Below are 27,768 nucleotides of genomic sequence, written 5' to 3' on the forward strand. Positions count from 1 at the left end.
TATCCCTGTCCCTGTCCCCGTCCCGACTTGTCCCGACTTTGCTCGACTGCCGCTCGCTGCCGCTCGGGTCGTGGTCCATATGACAGCGCAAGCACGACAAACGTCTGCGGGACGAGACGAGACGAGACGAGACGAGACGACTAAGGAATAAATTCGTGGTTACAAATCAAATTTGGAACTCTACACTCCTACACAACAATAGGCGGTGACGTATTTCAGAAATCACCTGCCGATTCGTACTGTTTTGTCGTTTTCAAAGTCTTTTTGGCAAACTTGGTTAGCACATTCTCCCTCAAACTGAGTTAATTACTGCATTTTCGTACCATTACAGTAGTTTAAAAGGCTTAAGGAAGCATCTTTGTCACAACAGAAAGGTAGTTTGAAAATTGGGCTGGCGACATAACAAAAAAAAAACAGTAAGGGAGCCAACAGCACCCGGGTTTCCCAGGCGGTCACCCATCAAGTACTAGACGGGCCCGTTGATGCTTAACTTCGGTGATCGGACGAGAACCGGTGTATTCATCATGGTATGGCCGTTGGCGCTCATCTAATGTAGGAGCACGGCAGAATTCTCGTTCGGCTTTTCTCCCAACACACAAAATGTTAGTTTTCGGCCGCATTTGACGAAAGCGCTTCCTTCCGCAACCGCCAGTTCCTCGAGGACGGCGCGGGAAGGCGCGCCCGGCGTCCCAGCAGAGTGACGGCCGAATTGGCGGGCGCACCGCCGCGTGTGTGAGACGCACTGCTGCTCGTTGCACCCCCTGTCATACGCTGGGCGCGTGCAGCCTTTGACACAAGCGGAGGACGCATCTTGTCCCTGGTGTTCAGCGGAAGGCCTGTGCGGGGTGTGGCAGTGTCGTGCTGGAGGGCCCACTGGTAGCGATGTGGGCTTCCTCGCCTCGCCTCGCCTCGCCTCGCCTCGCCTCACACCAGGTGTCTGCGTAGTTTGCAGTGCATTCGCACCATTCCTATCCCTGTCCCTGTCCCCGTCCCGACTTGTCCCGACTTTGCTCGACTGCCGCTCGCTGCCGCTCGGGTCGTGGTCCATATGACAGCGCAAGCACGACAAACGTCTGCGGGACGAGACGAGACGAGACGAGACGAGACGACTAAGGAATAAATTCGTGGTTACAAATCAAATTTGGAACTCTACACTCCTACACAACAATAGGCGGTGACGTATTTCAGAAATCACCTGCCGATTCGTACTGTTTTGTCGTTTTCAAAGTCTTTTTGGCAAACTTTGTTAGCACATTCTCCCTCAAACTGAGTTAATTACTGCATTTTCGTACCATTACAGTAGTTTAAAAGGCTTAAGGAAGCATCTTTGTCACAACAGAAAGGTAGTTTGAAATTTGGGATGGCGACATAACAAAAAAAAAAAAAAAAAACAGGAAGGGAGCCAACAGCACCCGGGTTTCCCAGGCGGTCACCCATCCAAGTACTAGCCGGGCCCGATGATGCTTAACTTCGGTGATCGGACGAGAACCGGTGTATTCATCATGGTATGGCCGTTGGCGCTCATCTAATGTAGGAGCACGGCAGGATTCGCGTTCGGCTTTTCTCCCAACACACAAAATGTTAGTTTTCGGCCGCATTTGACGAAAGCGCTTCCTTCCGCAACCGCCAGTTCCTCGAGGACGGCGCGGGGAGGCGCGCCCGGCGTCCCAGCAGAGTGACGGCCGAATTGGCGGGCGCACCGCCGCGTGTGTGAGACGCACTGCTGCTCGTTGCACCCCCTGTCATTCGCTGGGCGCGTGCAGCCTTCGACACTAGCGGAGGACGCATCTTGTCCCTGGTGTTCAGCGGAGGGCCTGTGCGGGGTGTGGCAGTGTCGTGCTGGAGGGCCCACTGGTAGCGATGTGGGCTTCCTCGCCTCGCCTCGCCTCGCCTCGCCTCGCCTCACACCAGGTGTCTGCGTAGTTTGCAGTGCATTCGCACCATTCCTATCCCTGTCCCTGTCCCCGTCCCGACTTGTCCCGACTTTGCTCGACTGCCGCTCGCTGCCGCTCGGGTCGTGGTCCATATGACAGCGCAAGCACGACAAACGTCTGCGGGACGAGACGAGACGAGACGAGACGACTAAGGAATAAGTTCGTGGTTACAAATCAAATTTGGAACTCAACACACCTACACAACAATAGGCGGTGACGTATTTCAGAAATCACCTGCCGATTCGTAGTGTTTTGTCGTTTTCAAAGTCTTCTTGGCAAACTTGGTTAGCACATTCTCCCTCAAACTGAGTTAATTACTGCATTTTCGTTCCATTACAGTAGTTTAAAAGGCTTAAGGAAGCATCTTTGTTACAACAGAAAGGTAGTTTGAAAATTGGGCTGGCGACATAACAAAAAAAAAAAAAACAGGAAGGGAGCCAACAGCACCCGGGTTTCCCAGGCGGTCACCCATCCAAGTACTAGCCGGGCCCGATGATGCTTAACTTCGGTGATCGGACGAGAACCGGTGTATTCATCATGGTATGGCCGTTGGCGCTCATCTAATGTAGGAGCACGGCAGAATTCGCGTTCGGCTTTTCTCCCAACACACAAAATGTTAGTTTTCGGCCGCATTTGACGAAAGCGCTTCCTTCCGCAACCGCCAGTTCCTCGAGGACGGCGCGGGGAGGCGCGCCCGGCGTCCCAGCAGAGTGACGGCCGAATTGGCGGGCGCACCGCCGCGTGTGTGAGACGCACTGCTGCTCGTTGCACCCCCTGTCATTCGCTGGGCGCGTGCAGCCTTCGACACTAGCGGAGGACGCATCTTGTCCCTGGTGTTCAGCGGAGGGCCTGTGCGGGGTGTGGCAGTGTCGTGCTGGAGGGCCCACTGGTAGCGATGTGGGCTTCCTCGCCTCGCCTCGCCTCGCCTCGCCTCGCCTCACACCAGGTGTCTGCGTAGTTTGCAGTGCATTCGCACCATTCCTATCCCTGTCCCTGTCCCCGTCCCGACTTGTCCCGACTTTGCTCGACTGCCGCTCGCTGCCGCTCGGGTCGTGGTCCATATGACAGCGCAAGCACGACAAACGTCTGCGGGACGAGACGAGACGAGACGAGACGACTAAGGAATAAGTTCGTGGTTACAAATCAAATTTGGAACTCAACACACCTACACAACAATAGGCGGTGACGTATTTCAGAAATCACCTGCCGATTCGTAGTGTTTTGTCGTTTTCAAAGTCTTCTTGGCAAACTTGGTTAGCACATTCTCCCTCAAACTGAGTTAATTACTGCATTTTCGTTCCATTACAGTAGTTTAAAAGGCTTAAGGAAGCATCTTTGTCACAACAGAAAGGTAGTTTGAAAATTGGGCTGGCGACATAACAAAAAAAAAACAGTAAGGGAGCCAACAGCACCCGGGTTTCCCAGGCGGTCACCCATCCAAGTACTAGCCGGGCCCGATGATGCTTAACTTCGGTGATCGGACGAGAACCGGTGTATTCATCATGGTATGGCCGTTGGCGCTCATCTAATGTAGGAGCACGGCAGAATTCTCGTTCGGCTTTTCTCCCAACACACAAAATGTTAGTTTTCGGCCGCATTTGACGAAAGCGCTTCCTTCCGCAACCGCCAGTTCCTCGAGGACGGCGCGGGGAGGCGCGCCCGGCGTCCCAGCAGAGTGACGGCCGAATTGGCGGGCGCACCGCCGCGTGTGTGAGACGCACTGCTGCTCGTTGCTCCCCCTGTCATTCGCTGGGCGCGTGCAGCCTTCGACACTAGCGGAGGACGCATCTTGTCCCTGGTGTTCAGCGGAGGGCCTGTGCGGGGTGTAGCAGTGTCGTGCTGGAGGGCCCACTGGTAGCGATGTGGGCTTCCTCGCCTCGCCTCGCCTCGCCTCGCCTCGCCTCACACCAGGTGTCTGCGTAGTTTGCAGTGCATTCGCACCATTCCTGTCCCTGTCCCTGTCCCCGTCCCGACTTGTCCCGACTTTGCTCGACTGCCGCTCGCTGCCGCTCGGGTCGTGGTCCATATGACAGCGCAAGCACGACAAACGTCTGCGGGACGAGACGAGACGAGACGAGACGACTAAGGAATAAGTTCGTGGTTACAAATCAAATTTGGAACTCAACACACCTACACAACAATAGGCGGTGACGTATTTCAGAAATCACCTGCCGATTCGTAGTGTTTTGTCGTTTTCAAAGTCTTCTTGGCAAACTTGGTTAGCACATTCTCCCTCAAACTGAGTTAATTACTGCATTTTCGTTCCATTACAGTAGTTTAAAAGGCTTAAGGAAGCATCTTTGTCACAACAGAAAGGTAGTTTGAAAATTGGGCTGGCGACATAACAAAAAAAAAAAAAAAACAGGAAGGGAGCCAACAGCACCCGGGTTTCCCAGGCGGTCACCCATCCAAGTACTAGCCGGGCCCGATGATGCTTAACTTCGGTGATCGGACGAGAACCGGTGTATTCATCATGGTATGGCCGTTGGCGCTCATCTAATGTAGGAGCACGGCAGAATTCGCGTTCGGCTTTTCTCCCAACACACAAAATGTTAGTTTTCGGCCGCATTTGACGAAAGCGCTTCCTTCCGCAACCGCCAGTTCCTCGAGGACGGCGCGGGGAGGCGCGCCCGGCGTCCCAGCAGAGTGACGGCCGAATTGGCGGGCGCACCGCCGCGTGTGTGAGACGCACTGCTGCTCGTTGCACCCCCTGTCATTCGCTGGGCGCGTGCAGCCTTCGACACTAGCGGAGGACGCATCTTGTCCCTGGTGTTCAGCGGAGGGCCTGTGCGGGGTGTGGCAGTGTCGTGCTGGAGGGCCCACTGGTAGCGATGTGGGCTTCCTCGCCTCGCCTCGCCTCGCCTCGCCTCGCCTCACACCAGGTGTCTGCGTAGTTTGCAGTGCATTCGCACCATTCCTATCCCTGTCCCTGTCCCCGTCCCGACTTGTCCCGACTTTGCTCGACTGCCGCTCGCTGCCGCTCGGGTCGTGGTCCATATGACAGCGCAAGCACGACAAACGTCTGCGGGACGAGACGAGACGAGACGAGACGACTAAGGAATAAGTTCGTGGTTACAAATCAAATTTGGAACTCAACACACCTACACAACAATAGGCGGTGACGTATTTCAGAAATCACCTGCCGATTCGTAGTGTTTTGTCGTTTTCAAAGTCTTCTTGGCAAACTTGGTTAGCACATTCTCCCTCAAACTGAGTTAATTACTGCATTTTCGTTCCATTACAGTAGTTTAAAAGGCTTAAGGAAGCATCTTTGTCACAACAGAAAGGTAGTTTGAAAATTGGGCTGGCGACATAACAAAAAAAAAACAGTAAGGGAGCCAACAGCACCCGGGTTTCCCAGCCGGTCACCCATCCAAGTACTAGCCGGGCCCGATGATGCTTAACTTCGGTGATCGGACGAGAACCGGTGTATTCATCATGGTATGGCCGTTGGCGCTCATCTAATGTAGGAGCACGGCAGAATTCTCGTTCGGCTTTTCTCCCAACACACAAAATGTTAGTTTTCGGCCGCATTTGACGAAAGCGCTTCCTTCCGCAACCGCCAGTTCCTCGAGGACGGCGCGGGGAGGCGCGCCCGGCGTCCCAGCAGAGTGACGGCCGAATTGGCGGGCGCACCGCCGCGTGTGTGAGACGCACTGCTGCTCGTTGCTCCCCCTGTCATTCGCTGGGCGCGTGCAGCCTTCGACACTAGCGGAGGACGCATCTTGTCCCTGGTGTTCAGCGGAGGGCCTGTGCGGGGTGTAGCAGTGTCGTGCTGGAGGGCCCACTGGTAGCGATGTGGGCTTCCTCGCCTCGCCTCGCCTCGCCTCGCCTCGCCACGCCTCGCCTCACACCAGGTGTCTGCGTAAGTTTGCAGTGCATTCGCACCATTCCTATCCCTGTCCCTGTCCCCGTCCCGACTTGTCCCGACTTTGCTCGACTGCCGCTCGCTGCCGCTCGGGTCGTGGTCCATATGACAGCGCAAGCACGACAAACGTCTGCGGGACGAGACGAGACGAGACGAGACGACTAAGGAATAAGTTCGTGGTTACAAATCAAATTTGGAACTCAACACACCTACACAACAATAGGCGGTGACGTATTTCAGAAATCACCTGCCGATTCGTAGTGTTTTGTCGTTTTCAAAGTCTTCTTGGCAAACTTGGTTAGCACATTCTCCCTCAAACTGAGTTAATTACTGCATTTTCGTTCCATTACAGTAGTTTAAAAGGCTTAAGGAAGCATCTTTGTCACAACAGAAAGGTAGTTTGAAAATTGGGCTGGCGACATAACAAAAAAAAAACAGTAAGGGAGCCAACAGCACCCGGGTTTCCCAGGCGGTCACCCATCCAAGTACTAGCCGGGCCCGATGATGCTTAACTTCGGTGATCGGACGAGAACCGGTGTATTCATCATGGTATGGCCGTTGGCGCTCATCTAATGTAGGAGCACGGCAGAATTCTCGTTCGGCTTTTCTCCCAACACACAAAATGTTAGTTTTCGGCCGCATTTGACGAAAGCGCTTCCTTCCGCAACCGCCAGTTCCTCGAGGACGGCGCGGGGAGGCGCGCCCGGCGTCCCAGCAGAGTGACGGCCGAATTGGCGGGCGCGCCGCCGCGTGTGTGAGACGCACTGCTGCTCGTTGCTCCCCCTGTCATTCGCTGGGCGCGTGCAGCCTTCGACACTAGCGGAGGACGCATCTTGTCCCTGGTGTTCAGCGGAGGGCCTGTGCGGGGTGTGGCAGTGTCGTGCTGGAGGGCCCACTGGTAGCGATGTGGGCTTCCTCGCCTCGCCTCGCCTCGCCTCGCCTCGCCTCACACCAGGTGTCTGCGTAAGTTTGCAGTGCATTCGCACCATTCCTATCCCTGTCCCTGTCCCCGTCCCGACTTGTCCCGACTTTGCTCGACTGCCGCTCGCTGCCGCTCGGGTCGTGGTCCATATGACAGCGCAAGCACGACAAACGTCTGCGGGACGAGACGAGACGAGACGAGACGACTAAGGAATAAGTTCGTGGTTACAAATCAAATTTGGAACTCAACACACCTACACAACAATAGGCGGTGACGTATTTCAGAAATCACCTGCCGATTCGTAGTGTTTTGTCGTTTTCAAAGTCTTCTTGGCAAACTTGGTTAGCACATTCTCCCTCAAACTGAGTTAATTACTGCATTTTCGTTCCATTACAGTAGTTTAAAAGGCTTAAGGAAGCATCTTTGTCACAACAGAAAGGTAGTTTGAAAATTGGGCTGGCGACATAACAAAAAAAAAACAGTAAGGGAGCCAACAGCACCCGGGTTTCCCAGGCGGTCACCCATCCAAGTACTAGCCGGGCCCGATGATGCTTAACTTCGGTGATCGGACGAGAACCGGTGTATTCATCATGGTATGGCCGTTGGCGCTCATCTAATGTAGGAGCACGGCAGAATTCTCGTTCGGCTTTTCTCCCAACACACAAAATGTTAGTTTTCGGCCGCATTTGACGAAAGCGCTTCCTTCCGCAACCGCCAGTTCCTCGAGGACGGCGCGGGGAGGCGCGCCCGGCGTCCCAGCAGAGTGACGGCCGAATTGGCGGGCGCACCGCCGCGTGTGTGAGACGCACTGCTGCTCGTTGCTCCCCCTGTCATTCGCTGGGCGCGTGCAGCCTTCGACACTAGCGGAGGACGCATCTTGTCCCTGGTGTTCAGCGGAGGGCCTGTGCGGGGTGTGGCAGTGTCGTGCTGGAGGGCCCACTGGTAGCGATGTGGGCTTCCTCGCCTCGCCTCGCCTCGCCTCGCCTCGCCTCACACCAGGTGTCTGCGTAGTTTGCAGTGCATTCGCACCATTCCTATCCCTGTCCCTGTCCCCGTCCCGACTTGTCCCGACTTTGCTCGACTGCCGCTCGCTGCCGCTCGGGTCGTGGTCCATATGACAGCGCAAGCACGACAAACGTCTGCGGGACGAGACGAGACGAGACGAGACGACTAAGGAATAAGTTCGTGGTTACAAATCAAATTTGGAACTCAACACACCTACACAACAATAGGCGGTGACGTATTTCAGAAATCACCTGCCGATTCGTAGTGTTTTGTCGTTTTCAAAGTCTTCTTGGCAAACTTGGTTAGCACATTCTCCCTCAAACTGAGTTAATTACTGCATTTTCGTTCCATTACAGTAGTTTAAAAGGCTTAAGGAAGCATCTTTGTCACAACAGAAAGGTAGTTTGAAAATTGGGCTGGCGACATAACAAAAAAAAAACAGTAAGGGAGCCAACAGCACCCGGGTTTCCCAGGCGGTCACCCATCCAAGTACTAGCCGGGCCCGATGATGCTTAACTTCGGTGATCGGACGAGAACCGGTGTATTCATCATGGTATGGCCGTTGGCGCTCATCTAATGTAGGAGCACGGCAGAATTCTCGTTCGGCTTTTCTCCCAACACACAAAATGTTAGTTTTCGGCCGCATTTGACGAAAGCGCTTCCTTCCGCAACCGCCAGTTCCTCGAGGACGGCGCGGGGAGGCGCGCCCGGCGTCCCAGCAGAGTGACGGCCGAATTGGCGGGCGCACCGCCGCGTGTGTGAGACGCACTGCTGCTCGTTGCTCCCCCTGTCATTCGCTGGGCGCGTGCAGCCTTCGACACTAGCGGAGGACGCATCTTGTCCCTGGTGTTCAGCGGAGGGCCTGTGCGGGGTGTGGCAGTGTCGTGCTGGAGGGCCCACTGGTAGCGATGTGGGCTTCCTCGCCTCGCCTCGCCTCGCCTCGCCTCGCCTCGCCTCGCCTCACACCAGGTGTCTGCGTAGTTTGCAGTGCATTCGCACCATTCCTATCCCTGTCCCTGTCCCCGTCCCGACTTGTCCCGACTTTGCTCGACTGCCGCTCGCTGCCGCTCGGGTCGTGGTCCATATGACAGCGCAAGCACGACAAACGTCTGCGGGACGAGACGAGACGAGACGAGACGACTAAGGAATAAGTTCGTGGTTACAAATCAAATTTGGAACTCAACACACCTACACAACAATAGGCGGTGACGTATTTCAGAAATCACCTGCCGATTCGTAGTGTTTTGTCGTTTTCAAAGTCTTCTTGGCAAACTTGGTTAGCACATTCTCCCTCAAACTGAGTTAATTACTGCATTTTCGTTCCATTACAGTAGTTTAAAAGGCTTAAGGAAGCATCTTTGTCACAACAGAAAGGTAGTTTGAAAATTGGGCTGGCGACATAACAAAAAAAAAACAGTAAGGGAGCCAACAGCACCCGGGTTTCCCAGGCGGTCACCCATCCAAGTACTAGCCGGGCCCGATGATGCTTAACTTCGGTGATCGGACGAGAACCGGTGTATTCATCATGGTATGGCCGTTGGCGCTCATCTAATGTAGGAGCACGGCAGAATTCTCGTTCGGCTTTTCTCCCAACACACAAAATGTTAGTTTTCGGCCGCATTTGACGAAAGCGCTTCCTTCCGCAACCGCCAGTTCCTCGAGGACGGCGCGGGGAGGCGCGCCCGGCGTCCCAGCAGAGTGACGGCCGAATTGGCGGGCGCACCGCCGCGTGTGTGAGACGCACTGCTGCTCGTTGCTCCCCCTGTCATTCGCTGGGCGCGTGCAGCCTTCGACACTAGCGGAGGACGCATCTTGTCCCTGGTGTTCAGCGGAGGGCCTGTGCGGGGTGTAGCAGTGTCGTGCTGGAGGGCCCACTGGTAGCGATGTGGGCTTCCTCGCCTCGCCTCGCCTCGCCTCGCCTCGCCTCACACCAGGTGTCTGCGTAAGTTTGCAGTGCATTCGCACCATTCCTATCCCTGTCCCTGTCCCCGTCCCGACTTGTCCCGACTTTGCTCGACTGCCGCTCGCTGCCGCTCGGGTCGTGGTCCATATGACAGCGCAAGCACGACAAACGTCTGCGGGACGAGACGAGACGAGACGAGACGACTAAGGAATAAGTTCGTGGTTACAAATCAAATTTGGAACTCAACACACCTACACAACAATAGGCGGTGACGTATTTCAGAAATCACCTGCCGATTCGTAGTGTTTTGTCGTTTTCAAAGTCTTCTTGGCAAACTTGGTTAGCACATTCTCCCTCAAACTGAGTTAATTACTGCATTTTCGTTCCATTACAGTAGTTTAAAAGGCTTAAGGAAGCATCTTTGTCACAACAGAAAGGTAGTTTGAAAATTGGGCTGGCGACATAACAAAAAAAAAAAAAACAGGAAGGGAGCCAACAGCACCCGGGTTTCCCAGGCGGTCACCCATCCAAGTACTAGCCGGGCCCGATGATGCTTAACTTCGGTGATCGGACGAGAACCGGTGTATTCATCATGGTATGGCCGTTGGCGCTCATCTAATGTAGGAGCACGGCAGAATTCGCGTTCGGCTTTTCTCCCAACACACAAAATGTTAGTTTTCGGCCGCATTTGACGAAAGCGCTTCCTTCCGCAACCGCCAGTTCCTCGAGGACGGCGCGGGGAGGCGCGCCCGGCGTCCCAGCAGAGTGACGGCCGAATTGGCGGGCGCACCGCCGCGTGTGTGAGACGCACTGCTGCTCGTTGCACCCCCTGTCATTCGCTGGGCGCGTGCAGCCTTCGACACTAGCGGAGGACGCATCTTGTCCCTGGTGTTCAGCGGAGGGCCTGTGCGGGGTGTGGCAGTGTCGTGCTGGAGGGCCCACTGGTAGCGATGTGGGCTTCCTCGCCTCGCCTCGCCTCGCCTCGCCTCGCCTCACACCAGGTGTCTGCGTAGTTTGCAGTGCATTCGCACCATTCCTATCCCTGTCCCTGTCCCCGTCCCGACTTGTCCCGACTTTGCTCGACTGCCGCTCGCTGCCGCTCGGGTCGTGGTCCATATGACAGCGCAAGCACGACAAACGTCTGCGGGACGAGACGAGACGAGACGAGACGAGACGACTAAGGAATAAGTTCGTGGTTACAAATCAAATTTGGAACTCAACACACCTACACAACAATAGGCGGTGACGTATTTCAGAAATCACCTGCCGATTCGTAGTGTTTTGTCGTTTTCAAAGTCTTCTTGGCAAACTTGGTTAGCACATTCTCCCTCAAACTGAGTTAATTACTGCATTTTCGTTCCATTACAGTAGTTTAAAAGGCTTAAGGAAGCATCTTTGTCACAACAGAAAGGTAGTTTGAAAATTGGGCTGGCGACATAACAAAAAAAAAACAGTAAGGGAGCCAACAGCACCCGGGTTTCCCAGCCGGTCACCCATCCAAGTACTAGCCGGGCCCGATGATGCTTAACTTCGGTGATCGGACGAGAACCGGTGTATTCATCATGGTATGGCCGTTGGCGCTCATCTAATGTAGGAGCACGGCAGAATTCTCGTTCGGCTTTTCTCCCAACACACAAAATGTTAGTTTTCGGCCGCATTTGACGAAAGCGCTTCCTTCCGCAACCGCCAGTTCCTCGAGGACGGCGCGGGGAGGCGCGCCCGGCGTCCCAGCAGAGTGACGGCCGAATTGGCGGGCGCACCGCCGCGTGTGTGAGACGCACTGCTGCTCGTTGCTCCCCCTGTCATTCGCTGGGCGCGTGCAGCCTTCGACACTAGCGGAGGACGCATCTTGTCCCTGGTGTTCAGCGGAGGGCCTGTGCGGGGTGTAGCAGTGTCGTGCTGGAGGGCCCACTGGTAGCGATGTGGGCTTCCTCGCCTCGCCTCGCCTCGCCTCGCCTAGCCTCGCCTCGCCTCACACCAGGTGTCTGCGTAAGTTTGCAGTGCATTCGCACCATTCCTATCCCTGTCCCTGTCCCCGTCCCGACTTGTCCCGACTTTGCTCGACTGCCGCTCGCTGCCGCTCGGGTCGTGGTCCATATGACAGCGCAAGCACGACAAACGTCTGCGGGACGAGACGAGACGAGACGAGACGACTAAGGAATAAGTTCGTGGTTACAAATCAAATTTGGAACTCAACACACCTACACAACAATAGGCGGTGACGTATTTCAGAAATCACCTGCCGATTCGTAGTGTTTTGTCGTTTTCAAAGTCTTCTTGGCAAACTTGGTTAGCACATTCTCCCTCAAACTGAGTTAATTACTGCATTTTCGTTCCATTACAGTAGTTTAAAAGGCTTAAGGAAGCATCTTTGTCACAACAGAAAGGTAGTTTGAAAATTGGGCTGGCGACATAACAAAAAAAAAAAAAACAGGAAGGGAGCCAACAGCACCCGGGTTTCCCAGGCGGTCACCCATCCAAGTACTAGCCGGGCCCGATGATGCTTAACTTCGGTGATCGGACGAGAACCGGTGTATTCATCATGGTATGGCCGTTGGCGCTCATCTAATGTAGGAGCACGGCAGAATTCGCGTTCGGCTTTTCTCCCAACACACAAAATGTTAGTTTTCGGCCGCATTTGACGAAAGCGCTTCCTTCCGCAACCGCCAGTTCCTCGAGGACGGCGCGGGGAGGCGCGCCCGGCGTCCCAGCAGAGTGACGGCCGAATTGGCGGGCGCACCGCCGCGTGTGTGAGACGCACTGCTGCTCGTTGCACCCCCTGTCATTCGCTGGGCGCGTGCAGCCTTCGACACTAGCGGAGGACGCATCTTGTCCCTGGTGTTCAGCGGAGGGCCTGTGCGGGGTGTGGCAGTGTCGTGCTGGAGGGCCCACTGGTAGCGATGTGGGCTTCCTCGCCTCGCCTCGCCTCGCCTCGCCTCGCCTCACACCAGGTGTCTGCGTAGTTTGCAATGCATTCGCACCATTCCTATCCCTGTCCCTGTCCCCGTCCCGACTTGTCCCGACTTTGCTCGACTGCCGCTCGCTGCCGCTCGGGTCGTGGTCCATATGACAGCGCAAGCACGACAAACGTCTGCGGGACGAGACGAGACGAGACGAGACGACTAAGGAATAAGTTCGTGGTTACAAATCAAATTTGGAACTCAACACACCTACACAACAATAGGCGGTGACGTATTTCAGAAATCACCTGCCGATTCGTAGTGTTTTGTCGTTTTCAAAGTCTTCTTGGCAAACTTGGTTAGCACATTCTCCCTCAAACTGAGTTAATTACTGCATTTTCGTTCCATTACAGTAGTTTAAAAGGCTTAAGGAAGCATCTTTGTCACAACAGAAAGGTAGTTTGAAAATTGGGCTGGCGACATAACAAAAAAAAAACAGTAAGGGAGCCAACAGCACCCGGGTTTCCCAGGCGGTCACCCATCCAAGTACTAGCCGGGCCCGATGATGCTTAACTTCGGTGATCGGACGAGAACCGGTGTATTCATCATGGTATGGCCGTTGGCGCTCATCTAATGTAGGAGCACGGCAGAATTCTCGTTCGGCTTTTCTCCCAACACACAAAATGTTAGTTTTCGGCCGCATTTGACGAAAGCGCTTCCTTCCGCAACCGCCAGTTCCTCGAGGACGGCGCGGGGAGGCGCGCCCGGCGTCCCAGCAGAGTGACGGCCGAATTGGCGGGCGCACCGCCGCGTGTGTGAGACGCACTGCTGCTCGTTGCTCCCCCTGTCATTCGCTGGGCGCGTGCAGCCTTCGACACTAGCGGAGGACGCATCTTGTCCCTGGTGTTCAGCGGAGGGCCTGTGCGGGGTGTAGCAGTGTCGTGCTGGAGGGCCCACTGGTAGCGATGTGGGCTTCCTCGCCTCGCCTCGCCTCGCCTCGCCTCGCCTCGCCTCGCCTCACACCAGGTGTCTGCGTAAGTTTGCAGTGCATTCGCACCATTCCTATCCCTGTCCCTGTCCCCGTCCCGACTTGTCCCGACTTTGCTCGACTGCCGCTCGCTGCCGCTCGGGTCGTGGTCCATATGACAGCGCAAGCACGACAAACGTCTGCGGGACGAGACGAGACGAGACGAGACGACTAAGGAATAAGTTCGTGGTTACAAATCAAATTTGGAACTCAACACACCTACACAACAATAGGCGGTGACGTATTTCAGAAATCACCTGCCGATTCGTAGTGTTTTGTCGTTTTCAAAGTCTTCTTGGCAAACTTGGTTAGCACATTCTCCCTCAAACTGAGTTAATTACTGCATTTTCGTTCCATTACAGTAGTTTAAAAGGCTTAAGGAAGCATCTTTGTCACAACAGAAAGGTAGTTTGAAAATTGGGCTGGCGACATAACAAAAAAAAAAACAGTAAGGGAGCCAACAGCACCCGGGTTTCCCAGGCGGTCACCCATCCAAGTACTAGCCGGGCCCGATGATGCTTAACTTCGGTGATCGGACGAGAACCGGTGTATTCATCATGGTATGGCCGTTGGCGCTCATCTAATGTAGGAGCACGGCAGAATTCTCGTTCGGCTTTTCTCCCAACACACAAAATGTTAGTTTTCGGCCGCATTTGACGAAAGCGCTTCCTTCCGCAACCGCCAGTTCCTCGAGGACGGCGCGGGGAGGCGCGCCCGGCGTCCCAGCAGAGTGACGGCCGAATTGGCGGGCGCACCGCCGCGTGTGTGAGACGCACTGCTGCTCGTTGCTCCCCCTGTCATTCGCTGGGCGCGTGCAGCCTTCGACACTAGCGGAGGACGCATCTTGTCCCTGGTGTTCAGCGGAGGGCCTGTGCGGGGTGTGGCAGTGTCGTGCTGGAGGGCCCACTGGTAGCGATGTGGGCTTCCTCGCCTCGCCTCGCCTCGCCTCGCCTCGCCTCACACCAGGTGTCTGCGTAAGTTTGCAGTGCATTCGCACCATTCCTATCCCTGTCCCTGTCCCCGTCCCGACTTGTCCCGACTTTGCTCGACTGCCGCTCGCTGCCGCTCGGGTCGTGGTCCATATGACAGCGCAAGCACGACAAACGTCTGCGGGACGAGACGAGACGAGACGAGACGACTAAGGAATAAGTTCGTGGTTACAAATCAAATTTGGAACTCAACACACCTACACAACAATAGGCGGTGACGTATTTCAGAAATCACCTGCCGATTCGTAGTGTTTTGTCGTTTTCAAAGTCTTCTTGGCAAACTTGGTTAGCACATTCTCCCTCAAACTGAGTTAATTACTGCATTTTCGTTCCATTACAGTAGTTTAAAAGGCTTAAGGAAGCATCTTTGTCACAACAGAAAGGTAGTTTGAAAATTGGGCTGGCGACATAACAAAAAAAAAAACAGTAAGGGAGCCAACAGCACCCGGGTTTCCCAGGCGGTCACCCATCCAAGTACTAGCCGGGCCCGATGATGCTTAACTTCGGTGATCGGACGAGAACCGGTGTATTCATCATGGTATGGCCGTTGGCGCTCATCTAATGTAGGAGCACGGCAGAATTCTCGTTCGGCTTTTCTCCCAACACACAAAATGTTAGTTTTCGGCCGCATTTGACGAAAGCGCTTCCTTCCGCAACCGCCAGTTCCTCGAGGACGGCGCGGGGAGGCGCGCCCGGCGTCCCAGCAGAGTGACGGCCGAATTGGCGGGCGCACCGCCGCGTGTGTGAGACGCACTGCTGCTCGTTGCTCCCCCTGTCATTCGCTGGGCGCGTGCAGCCTTCGACACTAGCGGAGGACGCATCTTGTCCCTGGTGTTCAGCGGAGGGCCTGTGCGGGGTGTGGCAGTGTCGTGCTGGAGGGCCCACTGGTAGCGATGTGGGCTTCCTCGCCTCGCCTCGCCTCGCCTCGCCTCGCCTCACACCAGGTGTCTGCGTAAGTTTGCAGTGCATTCGCACCATTCCTATCCCTGTCCCTGTCCCCGTCCCGACTTGTCCCGACTTTGCTCGACTGCCGCTCGCTGCCGCTCGGGTCGTGGTCCATATGACAGCGCAAGCACGACAAACGTCTGCGGGACGAGACGAGACGAGACGAGACGACTAAGGAATAAGTTCGTGGTTACAAATCAAATTTGGAACTCAACACACCTACACAACAATAGGCGGTGACGTATTTCAGAAATCACCTGCCGATTCGTAGTGTTTTGTCGTTTTCAAAGTCTTCTTGGCAAACTTGGTTAGCACATTCTCCCTCAAACTGAGTTAATTACTGCATTTTCGTTCCATTACAGTAGTTTAAAAGGCTTAAGGAAGCATCTTTGTCACAACAGAAAGGTAGTTTGAAAATTGGGCTGGCGACATAACAAAAAAAAAACAGTAAGGGAGCCAACAGCACCCGGGTTTCCCAGGCGGTCACCCATCCAAGTACTAGCCGGGCCCGATGATGCTTAACTTCGGTGATCGGACGAGAACCGGTGTATTCATCATGGTATGGCCGTTGGCGCTCATCTAATGTAGGAGCACGGCAGAATTCTCGTTCGGCTTTTCTCCCAACACACAAAATGTTAGTTTTCGGCCGCATTTGACGAAAGCGCTTCCTTCCGCAACCGCCAGTTCCTCGAGGACGGCGCGGGGAGGCGCGCCCGGCGTCCCAGCAGAGTGACGGCCGAATTGGCGGGCGCACCGCCGCGTGTGTGAGACGCACTGCTGCTCGTTGCTCCCCCTGTCATTCGCTGGGCGCGTGCAGCCTTCGACACTAGCGGAGGACGCATCTTGTCCCTGGTGTTCAGCGGAGGGCCTGTGCGGGGTGTGGCAGTGTCGTGCTGGAGGGCCCACTGGTAGCGATGTGGGCTTCCTCGCCTCGCCTCGCCTCGCCTCGCCTCGCCTCACACCAGGTGTCTGCGTAAGTTTGCAGTGCATTCGCACCATTCCTATCCCTGTCCCTGTCCCCGTCCCGACTTGTCCCGACTTTGCTCGACTGCCGCTCGCTGCCGCTCGGGTCGTGGTCCATATGACAGCGCAAGCACGACAAACGTCTGCGGGACGAGACGAGACGAGACGAGACGACTAAGGAATAAGTTCGTGGTTACAAATCAAATTTGGAACTCAACACACCTACACAACAATAGGCGGTGACGTATTTCAGAAATCACCTGCCGATTCGTAGTGTTTTGTCGTTTTCAAAGTCTTCTTGGCAAACTTGGTTAGCACATTCTCCCTCAAACTGAGTTATTTACTGCATTTTCGTTCCATTACAGTAGTTTAAAAGGCTTAAGGAAGCATCTTTGTCACAACAGAAAGGTAGTTTGAAAATTGGGCTGGCGACATAACAAAAAAAAAACAGTAAGGGAGCCAACAGCACCCGGGTTTCCCAGGCGGTCACCCACCCAAGTACTAGCCGGGCCCGATGATGCTTAACTTCGGTGATCGGACGAGAACCGGTGTATTCATCATGGTATGGCCGTTGGCGCTCATCTAATGTAGGAGCACGGCAGAATTCGCGTTCGGCTTTTCTCCCAACACACAAAATGTTAGTTTTCGGCCGCATTTGACGAAAGCGCTTCCTTCCGCAACCGCCAGTTCCTCGAGGACGGCGCGGGGAGGCGCGCCCGGCGTCCCAGCAGAGTGACGGCCGAATTGGCGGGCGCACCGCCGCGTGTGTGAGACGCACTGCTGCTCGTTGCACCCCCTGTCATTCGCTGGGCGCGTGCAGCCTTCGACACTAGCGGAGGACGCATCTTGTCCCTGGTGTTCAGCGGAGGGCCTGTGCGGGGTGTGGCAGTGTCGTGCTGGAGGGCCCACTGGTAGCGATGTGGGCTTCCTCGCCTCGCCTCGCCTCGCCTCGCCTCGCCTCACACCAGGTGTCTGCGTAGTTTGCAGTGCATTCGCACCATTCCTATCCCTGTCCCTGTCCCCGTCCCGACTTGTCCCGACTTTGCTCGACTGCCGCTCGCTGCCGCTCGGGTCGTGGTCCATATGACAGCGCAAGCACGACAAACGTCTGCGGGACGAGACGAGACGAGACGAGACGACTAAGGAATAAGTTCGTGGTTACAAATCAAATTTGGAACTCAACACACCTACACAACAATAGGCGGTGACGTATTTCAGAAATCACCTGCCGATTCTTAGTGTTTTGTCGTTTTCAAAGTCTTCTTGGCAAACTTGGTTAGCACATTCTCCCTCAAACTGAGTTAATTACTGCATTTTCGTTCCATTACAGTAGTTTAAAAGGCTTAAGGAAGCATCTTTGTCACAACAGAAAGGTAGTTTGAAAATTGGGCTGGCGACATAACAAAAAAAAAACAGTAAGGGAGCCAACAGCACCCGGGTTTCCCAGGCGGTCACCCACCCAAGTACTAGCCGGGCCCGATGATGCTTAACTTCGGTGATCGGACGAGAACCGGTGTATTCATCATGGTATGGCCGTTGGCGCTCATCTAATGTAGGAGCACGGCAGAATTCGCGTTCGGCTTTTCTCCCAACACACAAAATGTTAGTTTTCGGCCGCATTTGACGAAAGCGCTTCCTTCCGCAACCGCCAGTTCCTCGAGGACGGCGCGGGGAGGCGCGCCCGGCGTCCCAGCAGAGTGACGGCCGAATTGGCGGGCGCACCGCCGCGTGTGTGAGACGCACTGCTGCTCGTTGCACCCCCTGTCATTCGCTGGGCGCGTGCAGCCTTCGACACTAGCGGAGGACGCATCTTGTCCCTGGTGTTCAGCGGAGGGCCTGTGCGGGGTGTGGCAGTGTCGTGCTGGAGGGCCCACTGGTAGCGATGTGGGCTTCCTCGCCTCGCCTCGCCTCGCCTCGCCTCGCCTCACACCAGGTGTCTGCGTAGTTTGCAGTGCATTCGCACCATTCCTATCCCTGTCCCTGTCCCCGTCCCGACTTGTCCCGACTTTGCTCGACTGCCGCTCGCTGCCGCTCGGGTCGTGGTCCATATGACAGCGCAAGCACGACAAACGTCTGCGGGACGAGACGAGACGAGACGAGACGACTAAGGAATAAGTTCGTGGTTACAAATCAAATTTGGAACTCAACACACCTACACAACAATAGGCGGTGACGTATTTCAGAAATCACCTGCCGATTCGTAGTGTTTTGTCGTTTTCAAAGTCTTCTTGGCAAACTTGGTTAGCACATTCTCCCTCAAACTGAGTTAATTACTGCATTTTCGTTCTATTACAGTAGTTTAAAAGGCTTAAGGAAGCATCTTTGTCACAACAGAAAGGTAGTTTGAAAATTGGGCTGGCGACATAACAAAAAAAAAACAGTAAGGGAGCCAACAGCACCCGGGTTTCCCAGGCGGTCACCCATCCAAGTACTAGCCGGGCCCGATGATGCTTAACTTCGGTGATCGGACGAGAACCGGTGTATTCATCATGGTATGGCCGTTGGCGCTCATCTAATGTAGGAGCACGGCAGAATTCGCGTTCGGCTTTTCTCCCAACACACAAAATGTTAGTTTTCGGCCGCATTTGACGAAAGCGCTTCCTTCCGCAACCGCCAGTTCCTCGAGGACGGCGCGGGGAGGCGCGCCCGGCGTCCCAGCAGAGTGACGGCCGAATTGGCGGGCGCACCGCCGCGTGTGTGAGACGCACTGCTGCTCGTTGCACCCCCTGTCATTCGCTGGGCGCGTGCAGCCTTCGACACTAGCGGAGGACGCATCTTGTCCCTGGTGTTCAGCGGAGGGCCTGTGCGGGGTGTGGCAGTGTCGTGCTGGAGGGCCCACTGGTAGCGATGTGGGCTTCCTCGCCTCGCCTCGCCTCGCCTCGCCTCGCCTCACACCAGGTGTCTGCGTAGTTTGCAGTGCATTCGCACCATTCCTATCCCTGTCCCTGTCCCCGTCCCGACTTGTCCCGACTTTGCTCGACTGCCGCTCGCTGCCGCTCGGGTCGTGGTCCATATGACAGCGCAAGCACGACAAACGTCTGCGGGACGAGACGAGACGAGACGAGACGAGACGACTAAGGAATAAGTTCGTGGTTACAAATCAAATTTGGAACTCAACACACCTACACAACAATAGGCGGTGACGTATTTCAGAAATCACCTGCCGATTCTTAGTGTTTTGTCGTTTTCAAAGTCTTCTTGGCAAACTTGGTTAGCACATTCTCCCTCAAACTGAGTTAATTACTGCATTTTCGTTCCATTACAGTAGTTTAAAAGGCTTAAGGAAGCATCTTTGTCACAACAGAAAGGTAGTTTGAAAATTGGGCTGGCGACATAACAAAAAAAAAACAGTAAGGGAGCCAACAGCACCCGGGTTTCCCAGGCGGTCACCCACCCAAGTACTAGCCGGGCCCGATGATGCTTAACTTCGGTGATCGGACGAGAACCGGTGTATTCATCATGGTATGGCCGTTGGCGCTCATCTAATGTAGGAGCACGGCAGAATTCGCGTTCGGCTTTTCTCCCAACACACAAAATGTTAGTTTTCGGCCGCATTTGACGAAAGCGCTTCCTTCCGCAACCGCCAGTTCCTCGAGGACGGCGCGGGGAGGCGCGCCCGGCGTCCCAGCAGAGTGACGGCCGAATTGGCGGGCGCACCGCCGCGTGTGTGAGACGCACTGCTGCTCGTTGCACCCCCTGTCATTCGCTGGGCGCGTGCAGCCTTCGACACTAGCGGAGGACGCATCTTGTCCCTGGTGTTCAGCGGAGGGCCTGTGCGGGGTGTGGCAGTGTCGTGCTGGAGGGCCCACTGGTAGCGATGTGGGCTTCCTCGCCTCGCCTCGCCTCGCCTCGCCTCGCCTCACACCAGGTGTCTGCGTAGTTTGCAGTGCATTCGCACCATTCCTATCCCTGTCCCTGTCCCCGTCCCGACTTGTCCCGACTTTGCTCGACTGCCGCTCGCTGCCGCTCGGGTCGTGGTCCATATGACAGCGCAAGCACGACAAACGTCTGCGGGACGAGACGAGACGAGACGAGACGACTAAGGAATAAATTCGTGGTTACAAATCAAATTTGGAACTCAACACACCTACACAACAATAGGCGGTGACGTATTTCAGAAATCACCTGCCGATTCTTAGTGTTTTGTCGTTTTCAAAGTCTTCTTGGCAAACTTGGTTAGCACATTCTCCCTCAAACTGAGTTAATTACTGCATTTTCGTTCCATTACAGTAGTTTAAAAGGCTTAAGGAAGCATCTTTGTCACAACAGAAAGGTAGTTTGAAAATTGCGCTGGCGACATAACAAAAAAAAAACAGTAAGGGAGCCAACAGCACCCGGGTTTCCCAGGCGGTCACCCATCCAAGTACTAGCCGGGCCCGATGATGCTTAACTTCGGTGATCGGACGAGAACCGGTGTATTCATCATGGTATGGCCGTTGGCGCTCATCTAATGTAGGAGCACGGCAGAATTCTCGTTCGGCTTTTCTCCCAACACACAAAATGTTAGTTTTCGGCCGCATTTGACGAAAGCGCTTCCTTCCGCAACCGCCAGTTCCTCGAGGACGGCGCGGGGAGGCGCGCCCGGCGTCCCAGCAGAGTGACGGCCGAATTGGCGGGCGCACCGCCGCGTGTGTGAGACGCACTGCTGCTCGTTGCTCCCCCTGTCATTCGCTGGGCGCGTGCAGCCTTCGACACTAGCGGAGGACGCATCTTGTCCCTGGTGTTCAGCGGAGGGCCTGTGCGGGGTGTGGCAGTGTCGTGCTGGAGGGCCCACTGGTAGCGATGTGGGCTTCCTCGCCTCGCCTCGCCTCGCCTCGCCTCGCCTCACACCAGGTGTCTGCGTAAGTTTGCAGTGCATTCGCACCATTCCTATCCCTGTCCCTGTCCCCGTCCCGACTTGTCCCGACTTTGCTCGACTGCCGCTCGCTGCCGCTCGGGTCGTGGTCCATATGACAGCGCAAGCACGACAAACGTCTGCGGGACGAGACGAGACGAGACGAGACGACTAAGGAATAAGTTCGTGGTTACAAATCAAATTTGGAACTCAACACACCTACACAACAATAGGCGGTGACGTATTTCAGAAATCACCTGCCGATTCGTAGTGTTTTGTCGTTTTCAAAGTCTTCTTGGCAAACTTGGTTAGCACATTCTCCCTCAAACTGAGTTAATTACTGCATTTTCGTTCTATTACAGTAGTTTAAAAGGCTTAAGGAAGCATCTTTGTCACAACAGAAAGGTAGTTTGAAAATTGGGCTGGCGACATAACAAAAAAAAAACAGTAAGGGAGCCAACAGCACCCGGGTTTCCCAGGCGGTCACCCATCCAAGTACTAGCCGGGCCCGATGATGCTTAACTTCGGTGATCGGACGAGAACCGGTGTATTCATCATGGTATGGCCGTTGGCGCTCATCTAATGTAGGAGCACGGCAGAATTCGCGTTCGGCTTTTCTCCCAACACACAAAATGTTAGTTTTCGGCCGCATTTGACGAAAGCGCTTCCTTCCGCAACCGCCAGTTCCTCGAGGACGGCGCGGGGAGGCGCGCCCGGCGTCCCAGCAGAGTGACGGCCGAATTGGCGGGCGCACCGCCGCGTGTGTGAGACGCACTGCTGCTCGTTGCACCCCCTGTCATTCGCTGGGCGCGTGCAGCCTTCGACACTAGCGGAGGACGCATCTTGTCCCTGGTGTTCAGCGGAGGGCCTGTGCGGGGTGTGGCAGTGTCGTGCTGGAGGGCCCACTGGTAGCGATGTGGGCTTCCTCGCCTCGCCTCGCCTCGCCTCGCCTCGCCTCACACCAGGTGTCTGCGTAGTTTGCAGTGCATTCGCACCATTCCTATCCCTGTCCCTGTCCCCGTCCCGACTTGTCCCGACTTTGCTCGACTGCCGCTCGCTGCCGCTCGGGTCGTGGTCCATATGACAGCGCAAGCACGACAAACGTCTGCGGGACGAGACGAGACGAGACGAGACGAGACGACTAAGGAATAAGTTCGTGGTTACAAATCAAATTTGGAACTCAACACACCTACACAACAATAGGCGGTGACGTATTTCAGAAATCACCTGCCGATTCTTAGTGTTTTGTCGTTTTCAAAGTCTTCTTGGCAAACTTGGTTAGCACATTCTCCCTCAAACTGAGTTAATTACTGCATTTTCGTTCCATTACAGTAGTTTAAAAGGCTTAAGGAAGCATCTTTGTCACAACAGAAAGGTAGTTTGAAAATTGGGCTGGCGACATAACAAAAAAAAAACAGTAAGGGAGCCAACAGCACCCGGGTTTCCCAGGCGGTCACCCACCCAAGTACTAGCCGGGCCCGATGATGCTTAACTTCGGTGATCGGACGAGAACCGGTGTATTCATCATGGTATGGCCGTTGGCGCTCATCTAATGTAGGAGCACGGCAGAATTCGCGTTCGGCTTTTCTCCCAACACACAAAATGTTAGTTTTCGGCCGCATTTGACGAAAGCGCTTCCTTCCGCAACCGCCAGTTCCTCGAGGACGGCGCGGGGAGGCGCGCCCGGCGTCCCAGCAGAGTGACGGCCGAATTGGCGGGCGCACCGCCGCGTGTGTGAGACGCACTGCTGCTCGTTGCACCCCCTGTCATTCGCTGGGCGCGTGCAGCCTTCGACACTAGCGGAGGACGCATCTTGTCCCTGGTGTTCAGCGGAGGGCCTGTGCGGGGTGTGGCAGTGTCGTGCTGGAGGGCCCACTGGTAGCGATGTGGGCTTCCTCGCCTCGCCTCGCCTCGCCTCGCCTCGCCTCACACCAGGTGTCTGCGTAGTTTGCAGTGCATTCGCACCATTCCTATCCCTGTCCCTGTCCCCGTCCCGACTTGTCCCGACTTTGCTCGACTGCCGCTCGCTGCCGCTCGGGTCGTGGTCCATATGACAGCGCAAGCACGACAAACGTCTGCGGGACGAGACGAGACGAGACGAGACGACTAAGGAATAAATTCGTGGTTACAAATCAAATTTGGAACTCAACACACCTACACAACAATAGGCGGTGACGTATTTCAGAAATCACCTGCCGATTCTTAGTGTTTTGTCGTTTTCAAAGTCTTCTTGGCAAACTTGGTTAGCACATTCTCCCTCAAACTGAGTTAATTACTGCATTTTCGTTCCATTACAGTAGTTTAAAAGGCTTAAGGAAGCATCTTTGTCACAACAGAAAGGTAGTTTGAAAATTGGGCTGGCGACATAACAAAAAAAAAACAGTAAGGGAGCCAACAGCACCCGGGTTTCCCAGGCGGTCACCCATCCAAGTACTAGCCGGGCCCGATGATGCTTAACTTCGGTGATCGGACGAGAACCGGTGTATTCATCATGGTATGGCCGTTGGCGCTCATCTAATGTAGGAGCACGGCAGAATTCTCGTTCGGCTTTTCTCCCAACACACAAAATGTTAGTTTTCGGCCGCATTTGACGAAAGCGCTTCCTTCCGCAACCGCCAGTTCCTCGAGGACGGCGCGGGGAGGCGCGCCCGGCGTCCCAGCAGAGTGACGGCCGAATTGGCGGGCGCACCGCCGCGTGTGTGAGACGCACTGCTGCTCGTTGCTCCCCCTGTCATTCGCTGGGCGCGTGCAGCCTTCGACACTAGCGGAGGACGCATCTTGTCCCTGGTGTTCAGCGGAGGGCCTGTGCGGGGTGTGGCAGTGTCGTGCTGGAGGGCCCACTGGTAGCGATGTGGGCTTCCTCGCCTCGCCTCGCCTCGCCTCGCCTCGCCTCACACCAGGTGTCTGCGTAAGTTTGCAGTGCATTCGCACCATTCCTATCCCTGTCCCTGTCCCCGTCCCGACTTGTCCCGACTTTGCTCGACTGCCGCTCGCTGCCGCTCGGGTCGTGGTCCATATGACAGCGCAAGCACGACAAACGTCTGCGGGACGAGACGAGACGAGACGAGACGACTAAGGAATAAGTTCGTGGTTACAAATCAAATTTGGAACTCAACACACCTACACAACAATAGGCGGTGACGTATTTCAGAAATCACCTGCCGATTCGTAGTGTTTTGTCGTTTTCAAAGTCTTCTTGGCAAACTTGGTTAGCACATTCTCCCTCAAACTGAGTTAATTACTGCATTTTCGTTCCATTACAGTAGTTTAAAAGGCTTAAGGAAGCATCTTTGTCACAACAGAAAGGTAGTTTGAAAATTGGGCTGGCGACATAACAAAAAAAAAACAGTAAGGGAGCCAACAGCACCCGGGTTTCCCAGGCGGTCACCCATCCAAGTACTAGCCGGGCCCGATGATGCTTAACTTCGGTGATCGGACGAGAACCGGTGTATTCATCATGGTATGGCCGTTGGCGCTCATCTAATGTAGGAGCACGGCAGAATTCGCGTTCGGCTTTTCTCCCAACACACAAAATGTTAGTTTTCGGCCGCATTTGACGAAAGCGCTTCCTTCCGCAACCGCCAGTTCCTCGAGGACGGCGCGGGGAGGCGCGCCCGGCGTCCCAGCAGAGTGACGGCCGAATTGGCGGGCGCACCGCCGCGTGTGTGAGACGCACTGCTGCTCGTTGCACCCCCTGTCATTCGCTGGGCGCGTGCAGCCTTCGACACTAGCGGAGGACGCATCTTGTCCCTGGTGTTCAGCGGAGGGCCTGTGCGGGGTGTGGCAGTGTCGTGCTGGAGGGCCCACTGGTAGCGATGTGGGCTTCCTCGCCTCGCCTCGCCTCGCCTCGCCTCGCCTCACACCAGGTGTCTGCGTAGTTTGCAGTGCATTCGCACCATTCCTATCCCTGTCCCTGTCCCCGTCCCGACTTGTCCCGACTTTGCTCGACTGCCGCTCGCTGCCGCTCGGGTCGTGGTCCATATGACAGTGCAAGCACGACAAACGTCTGCGGGACGAGACGAGACGAGACCAGACGAGACGACTAAGGAATAAGTTCGTGGTTACAAATCAAATTTGGAACTCAACACACCTACACAACAATAGGCGGTGACGTATTTCAGAAATCACCTGCCGATTCTTAGTGTTTTGTCGTTTTCAAAGTCTTCTTGGCAAACTTGGTTAGCACATTCTCCCTCAAACTGAGTTAATTACTGCATTTTCGTTCCATTACAGTAGTTTAAAAGGCTTAAGGAAGCATCTTTGTCACAACAGAAAGGTAGTTTGAAAATTGGGCTGGCGACATAACAAAAAAAAAACAGTAAGGGAGCCAACAGCACCCGGGTTTCCCAGGCGGTCACCCACCCAAGTACTAGCCGGGCCCGATGATGCTTAACTTCGGTGATCGGACGAGAACCGGTGTATTCATCATGGTATGGCCGTTGGCGCTCATCTAATGTAGGAGCACGGCAGAATTCGCGTTCGGCTTTTCTCCCAACACACAAAATGTTAGTTTTCGGCCGCATTTGACGAAAGCGCTTCCTTCCGCAACCGCCAGTTCCTCGAGGACGGCGCGGGGAGGCGCGCCCGGCGTCCCAGCAGAGTGACGGCCGAATTGGCGGGCGCACCGCCGCGTGTGTGAGACGCACTGCTGCTCGTTGCTCCCCCTGTCATTCGCTGGGCGCGTGCAGCCTTCGACACTAGCGGAGGACGCATCTTGTCCCTGGTGTTCAGCGGAGGGCCTGTGCGGGGTGTGGCAGTGTCGTGCTGGAGGGCCCACTGGTAGCGATGTGGGCTTCCTCGCCTCGCCTCGCCTCGCCTCGCCTCGCCTCACACCAGGTGTCTGCGTAAGTTTGCAGTGCATTCGCACCATTCCTATCCCTGTCCCTGTCCCCGTCCCGACTTGTCCCGACTTTGCTCGACTGCCGCTCGCTGCCGCTCGGGTCGTGGTCCATATGACAGCGCAAGCACGACAAACGTCTGCGGGACGAGACGAGACGAGACGAGACGACTAAGGAATAAGTTCGTGGTTACAAATCAAATTTGGAACTCAACACACCTACACAACAATAGGCGGTGACGTATTTCAGAAATCACCTGCCGATTCGTACAGTTTTGTCGTTTTCAAAGTCTTCTTGGCAAACTTGGTTAGCACATTCTCCCTCAAACTGAGTTAATTACTGCATTTTCGTTCCATTACAGTAGTTTAAAAGGCTTAAGGAAGCATCTTTGTCACAACAGAAAGGTAGTTTGAAAATTGGGCTGGCGACATAACAAAAAAAAAACAGTAAGGGAGCCAACAGCACCCGGGTTTCCCAGGCGGTCACCCATCCAAGTACTAGCCGGGCCCGATGATGCTTAACTTCGGTGATCGGACGAGAACCGGTGTATTCATCATGGTATGGCCGTTGGCGCTCATCTAATGTAGGAGCACGGCAGAATTCGCGTTCGGCTTTTCTCCCAACACACAAAATGTTAGTTTTCGGCCGCATTTGACGAAAGCGCTTCCTTCCGCAACCGCCAGTTCCTCGAGGACGGCGCGGGGAGGCGCGCCCGGCGTCCCAGCAGAGTGACGGCCGAATTGGCGGGCGCACCGCCGCGTGTGTGAGACGCACTGCTGCTCGTTGCACCCCCTGTCATTCGCTGGGCGCGTGCAGCCTTCGACACTAGCGGAGGACGCATCTTGTCCCTGGTGTTCAGCGGAGGGCCTGTGCGGGGTGTGGCAGTGTCGTGCTGGAGGGCCCACTGGTAGCGATGTGGGCTTCCTCGCCTCGCCTCGCCTCGCCTCGCCTCGCCTCACACCAGGTGTCTGCGTAGTTTGCAGTGCATTCGCACCATTCCTATCCCTGTCCCTGTCCCCGTCCCGACTTGTCCCGACTTTGCTCGACTGCCGCTCGCTGCCGCTCGGGTCGTGGTCCATATGACAGCGCAAGCACGACAAACGTCTGCGGGACGAGACGAGACGAGACGAGACGACTAAGGAATAAGTTCGTGGTTACAAATCAAATTTGGAACTCAACACACCTACACAACAATAGGCGGTGACGTATTTCAGAAATCACCTGCCGATTCTTAGTGTTTTGTCGTTTTCAAAGTCTTCTTGGCAAACTTGGTTAGCACATTCTCCCTCAAACTGAGTTAATTACTGCATTTTCGTTCCATTACAGTAGTTTAAAAGGCTTAAGGAAGCATCTTTGTCACAACAGAAAGGTAGTTTGAAAATTGGGCTGGCGACATAACAAAAAAAAAACAGTAAGGGAGCCAACAGCACCCGGGTTTCCCAGGCGGTCACCCATCCAAGTACTAGCCGGGCCCGTTGATGCTTAACTTCGGTGATCGGACGAGAACCGGTGTATTCATCATGGTATGGCCGTTGGCGCTCATCTAATGTAGGAGCACGGCAGAATTCTCGTTCGGCTTTTCTCCCAACACACAAAATGTTAGTTTTCGGCCGCATTTGACGAAAGCGCTTCCTTCCGCA

General features: G+C 55.0%; 29 non-coding genes across 29 annotated transcripts; all 29 read right to left on the minus strand.

Moving 5' to 3' along the window:
- Positions 1-423: 423 nt before the first annotated feature.
- On the minus strand, positions 424-541 carry LOC126089450 (5S ribosomal RNA). Its single transcript, XR_007520774.1, has one exon. It is a non-coding gene; the product is annotated as a 5S ribosomal RNA (ribosomal RNA).
- Positions 542-1,400: 859 nt separating this feature from the next.
- LOC126088700 (5S ribosomal RNA) lies at positions 1,401-1,519 on the minus strand. Its single transcript, XR_007520058.1, has one exon. It is a non-coding gene; the product is annotated as a 5S ribosomal RNA (ribosomal RNA).
- An 850-nt stretch (positions 1,520-2,369) lies between these two features.
- LOC126088701 (5S ribosomal RNA) lies at positions 2,370-2,488 on the minus strand. The gene has a single exon (XR_007520059.1). It is a non-coding gene; the product is annotated as a 5S ribosomal RNA (ribosomal RNA).
- Positions 2,489-3,334: 846 nt separating this feature from the next.
- LOC126088702 (5S ribosomal RNA) lies at positions 3,335-3,453 on the minus strand. The gene has a single exon (XR_007520060.1). It is a non-coding gene; the product is annotated as a 5S ribosomal RNA (ribosomal RNA).
- Positions 3,454-4,305: 852 nt separating this feature from the next.
- On the minus strand, positions 4,306-4,424 carry LOC126088703 (5S ribosomal RNA). The gene has a single exon (XR_007520061.1). It is a non-coding gene; the product is annotated as a 5S ribosomal RNA (ribosomal RNA).
- An 846-nt stretch (positions 4,425-5,270) lies between these two features.
- Positions 5,271-5,389, minus strand: LOC126089148 (5S ribosomal RNA). The gene has a single exon (XR_007520486.1). It is a non-coding gene; the product is annotated as a 5S ribosomal RNA (ribosomal RNA).
- An 857-nt stretch (positions 5,390-6,246) lies between these two features.
- LOC126088704 (5S ribosomal RNA) lies at positions 6,247-6,365 on the minus strand. The gene has a single exon (XR_007520062.1). It is a non-coding gene; the product is annotated as a 5S ribosomal RNA (ribosomal RNA).
- Positions 6,366-7,212: 847 nt separating this feature from the next.
- Positions 7,213-7,331, minus strand: LOC126088705 (5S ribosomal RNA). Its single transcript, XR_007520063.1, has one exon. It is a non-coding gene; the product is annotated as a 5S ribosomal RNA (ribosomal RNA).
- Positions 7,332-8,177: 846 nt separating this feature from the next.
- Positions 8,178-8,296, minus strand: LOC126088706 (5S ribosomal RNA). Its single transcript, XR_007520064.1, has one exon. It is a non-coding gene; the product is annotated as a 5S ribosomal RNA (ribosomal RNA).
- Positions 8,297-9,152: 856 nt separating this feature from the next.
- LOC126088707 (5S ribosomal RNA) lies at positions 9,153-9,271 on the minus strand. Its single transcript, XR_007520065.1, has one exon. It is a non-coding gene; the product is annotated as a 5S ribosomal RNA (ribosomal RNA).
- Positions 9,272-10,122: 851 nt separating this feature from the next.
- Positions 10,123-10,241, minus strand: LOC126088709 (5S ribosomal RNA). Its single transcript, XR_007520067.1, has one exon. It is a non-coding gene; the product is annotated as a 5S ribosomal RNA (ribosomal RNA).
- Positions 10,242-11,092: 851 nt separating this feature from the next.
- LOC126089150 (5S ribosomal RNA) lies at positions 11,093-11,211 on the minus strand. Its single transcript, XR_007520488.1, has one exon. It is a non-coding gene; the product is annotated as a 5S ribosomal RNA (ribosomal RNA).
- Positions 11,212-12,072: 861 nt separating this feature from the next.
- On the minus strand, positions 12,073-12,191 carry LOC126088710 (5S ribosomal RNA). The gene has a single exon (XR_007520068.1). It is a non-coding gene; the product is annotated as a 5S ribosomal RNA (ribosomal RNA).
- An 846-nt stretch (positions 12,192-13,037) lies between these two features.
- LOC126088711 (5S ribosomal RNA) lies at positions 13,038-13,156 on the minus strand. Its single transcript, XR_007520069.1, has one exon. It is a non-coding gene; the product is annotated as a 5S ribosomal RNA (ribosomal RNA).
- Positions 13,157-14,014: 858 nt separating this feature from the next.
- LOC126088712 (5S ribosomal RNA) lies at positions 14,015-14,133 on the minus strand. Its single transcript, XR_007520070.1, has one exon. It is a non-coding gene; the product is annotated as a 5S ribosomal RNA (ribosomal RNA).
- Positions 14,134-14,981: 848 nt separating this feature from the next.
- LOC126088713 (5S ribosomal RNA) lies at positions 14,982-15,100 on the minus strand. The gene has a single exon (XR_007520071.1). It is a non-coding gene; the product is annotated as a 5S ribosomal RNA (ribosomal RNA).
- An 847-nt stretch (positions 15,101-15,947) lies between these two features.
- Positions 15,948-16,066, minus strand: LOC126088714 (5S ribosomal RNA). The gene has a single exon (XR_007520072.1). It is a non-coding gene; the product is annotated as a 5S ribosomal RNA (ribosomal RNA).
- An 847-nt stretch (positions 16,067-16,913) lies between these two features.
- Positions 16,914-17,032, minus strand: LOC126088986 (5S ribosomal RNA). Its single transcript, XR_007520332.1, has one exon. It is a non-coding gene; the product is annotated as a 5S ribosomal RNA (ribosomal RNA).
- An 846-nt stretch (positions 17,033-17,878) lies between these two features.
- On the minus strand, positions 17,879-17,997 carry LOC126088987 (5S ribosomal RNA). The gene has a single exon (XR_007520333.1). It is a non-coding gene; the product is annotated as a 5S ribosomal RNA (ribosomal RNA).
- Positions 17,998-18,843: 846 nt separating this feature from the next.
- LOC126088715 (5S ribosomal RNA) lies at positions 18,844-18,962 on the minus strand. The gene has a single exon (XR_007520073.1). It is a non-coding gene; the product is annotated as a 5S ribosomal RNA (ribosomal RNA).
- Positions 18,963-19,813: 851 nt separating this feature from the next.
- LOC126088988 (5S ribosomal RNA) lies at positions 19,814-19,932 on the minus strand. The gene has a single exon (XR_007520334.1). It is a non-coding gene; the product is annotated as a 5S ribosomal RNA (ribosomal RNA).
- Positions 19,933-20,778: 846 nt separating this feature from the next.
- Positions 20,779-20,897, minus strand: LOC126088716 (5S ribosomal RNA). The gene has a single exon (XR_007520074.1). It is a non-coding gene; the product is annotated as a 5S ribosomal RNA (ribosomal RNA).
- An 847-nt stretch (positions 20,898-21,744) lies between these two features.
- Positions 21,745-21,863, minus strand: LOC126088717 (5S ribosomal RNA). The gene has a single exon (XR_007520075.1). It is a non-coding gene; the product is annotated as a 5S ribosomal RNA (ribosomal RNA).
- Positions 21,864-22,714: 851 nt separating this feature from the next.
- On the minus strand, positions 22,715-22,833 carry LOC126088989 (5S ribosomal RNA). The gene has a single exon (XR_007520335.1). It is a non-coding gene; the product is annotated as a 5S ribosomal RNA (ribosomal RNA).
- Positions 22,834-23,679: 846 nt separating this feature from the next.
- Positions 23,680-23,798, minus strand: LOC126088718 (5S ribosomal RNA). The gene has a single exon (XR_007520076.1). It is a non-coding gene; the product is annotated as a 5S ribosomal RNA (ribosomal RNA).
- Positions 23,799-24,645: 847 nt separating this feature from the next.
- Positions 24,646-24,764, minus strand: LOC126088720 (5S ribosomal RNA). The gene has a single exon (XR_007520078.1). It is a non-coding gene; the product is annotated as a 5S ribosomal RNA (ribosomal RNA).
- Positions 24,765-25,615: 851 nt separating this feature from the next.
- Positions 25,616-25,734, minus strand: LOC126088990 (5S ribosomal RNA). The gene has a single exon (XR_007520336.1). It is a non-coding gene; the product is annotated as a 5S ribosomal RNA (ribosomal RNA).
- Positions 25,735-26,581: 847 nt separating this feature from the next.
- LOC126088722 (5S ribosomal RNA) lies at positions 26,582-26,700 on the minus strand. The gene has a single exon (XR_007520079.1). It is a non-coding gene; the product is annotated as a 5S ribosomal RNA (ribosomal RNA).
- An 846-nt stretch (positions 26,701-27,546) lies between these two features.
- LOC126089013 (5S ribosomal RNA) lies at positions 27,547-27,665 on the minus strand. Its single transcript, XR_007520358.1, has one exon. It is a non-coding gene; the product is annotated as a 5S ribosomal RNA (ribosomal RNA).
- Positions 27,666-27,768: the final 103 nt, after the last annotated feature.

This window comes from Schistocerca cancellata, chromosome 6 (genome assembly GCF_023864275.1).
Source record: "Schistocerca cancellata isolate TAMUIC-IGC-003103 chromosome 6, iqSchCanc2.1, whole genome shotgun sequence".
NCBI classification, from domain to species: Eukaryota; Metazoa; Arthropoda; class Insecta; order Orthoptera; family Acrididae; genus Schistocerca; species Schistocerca cancellata.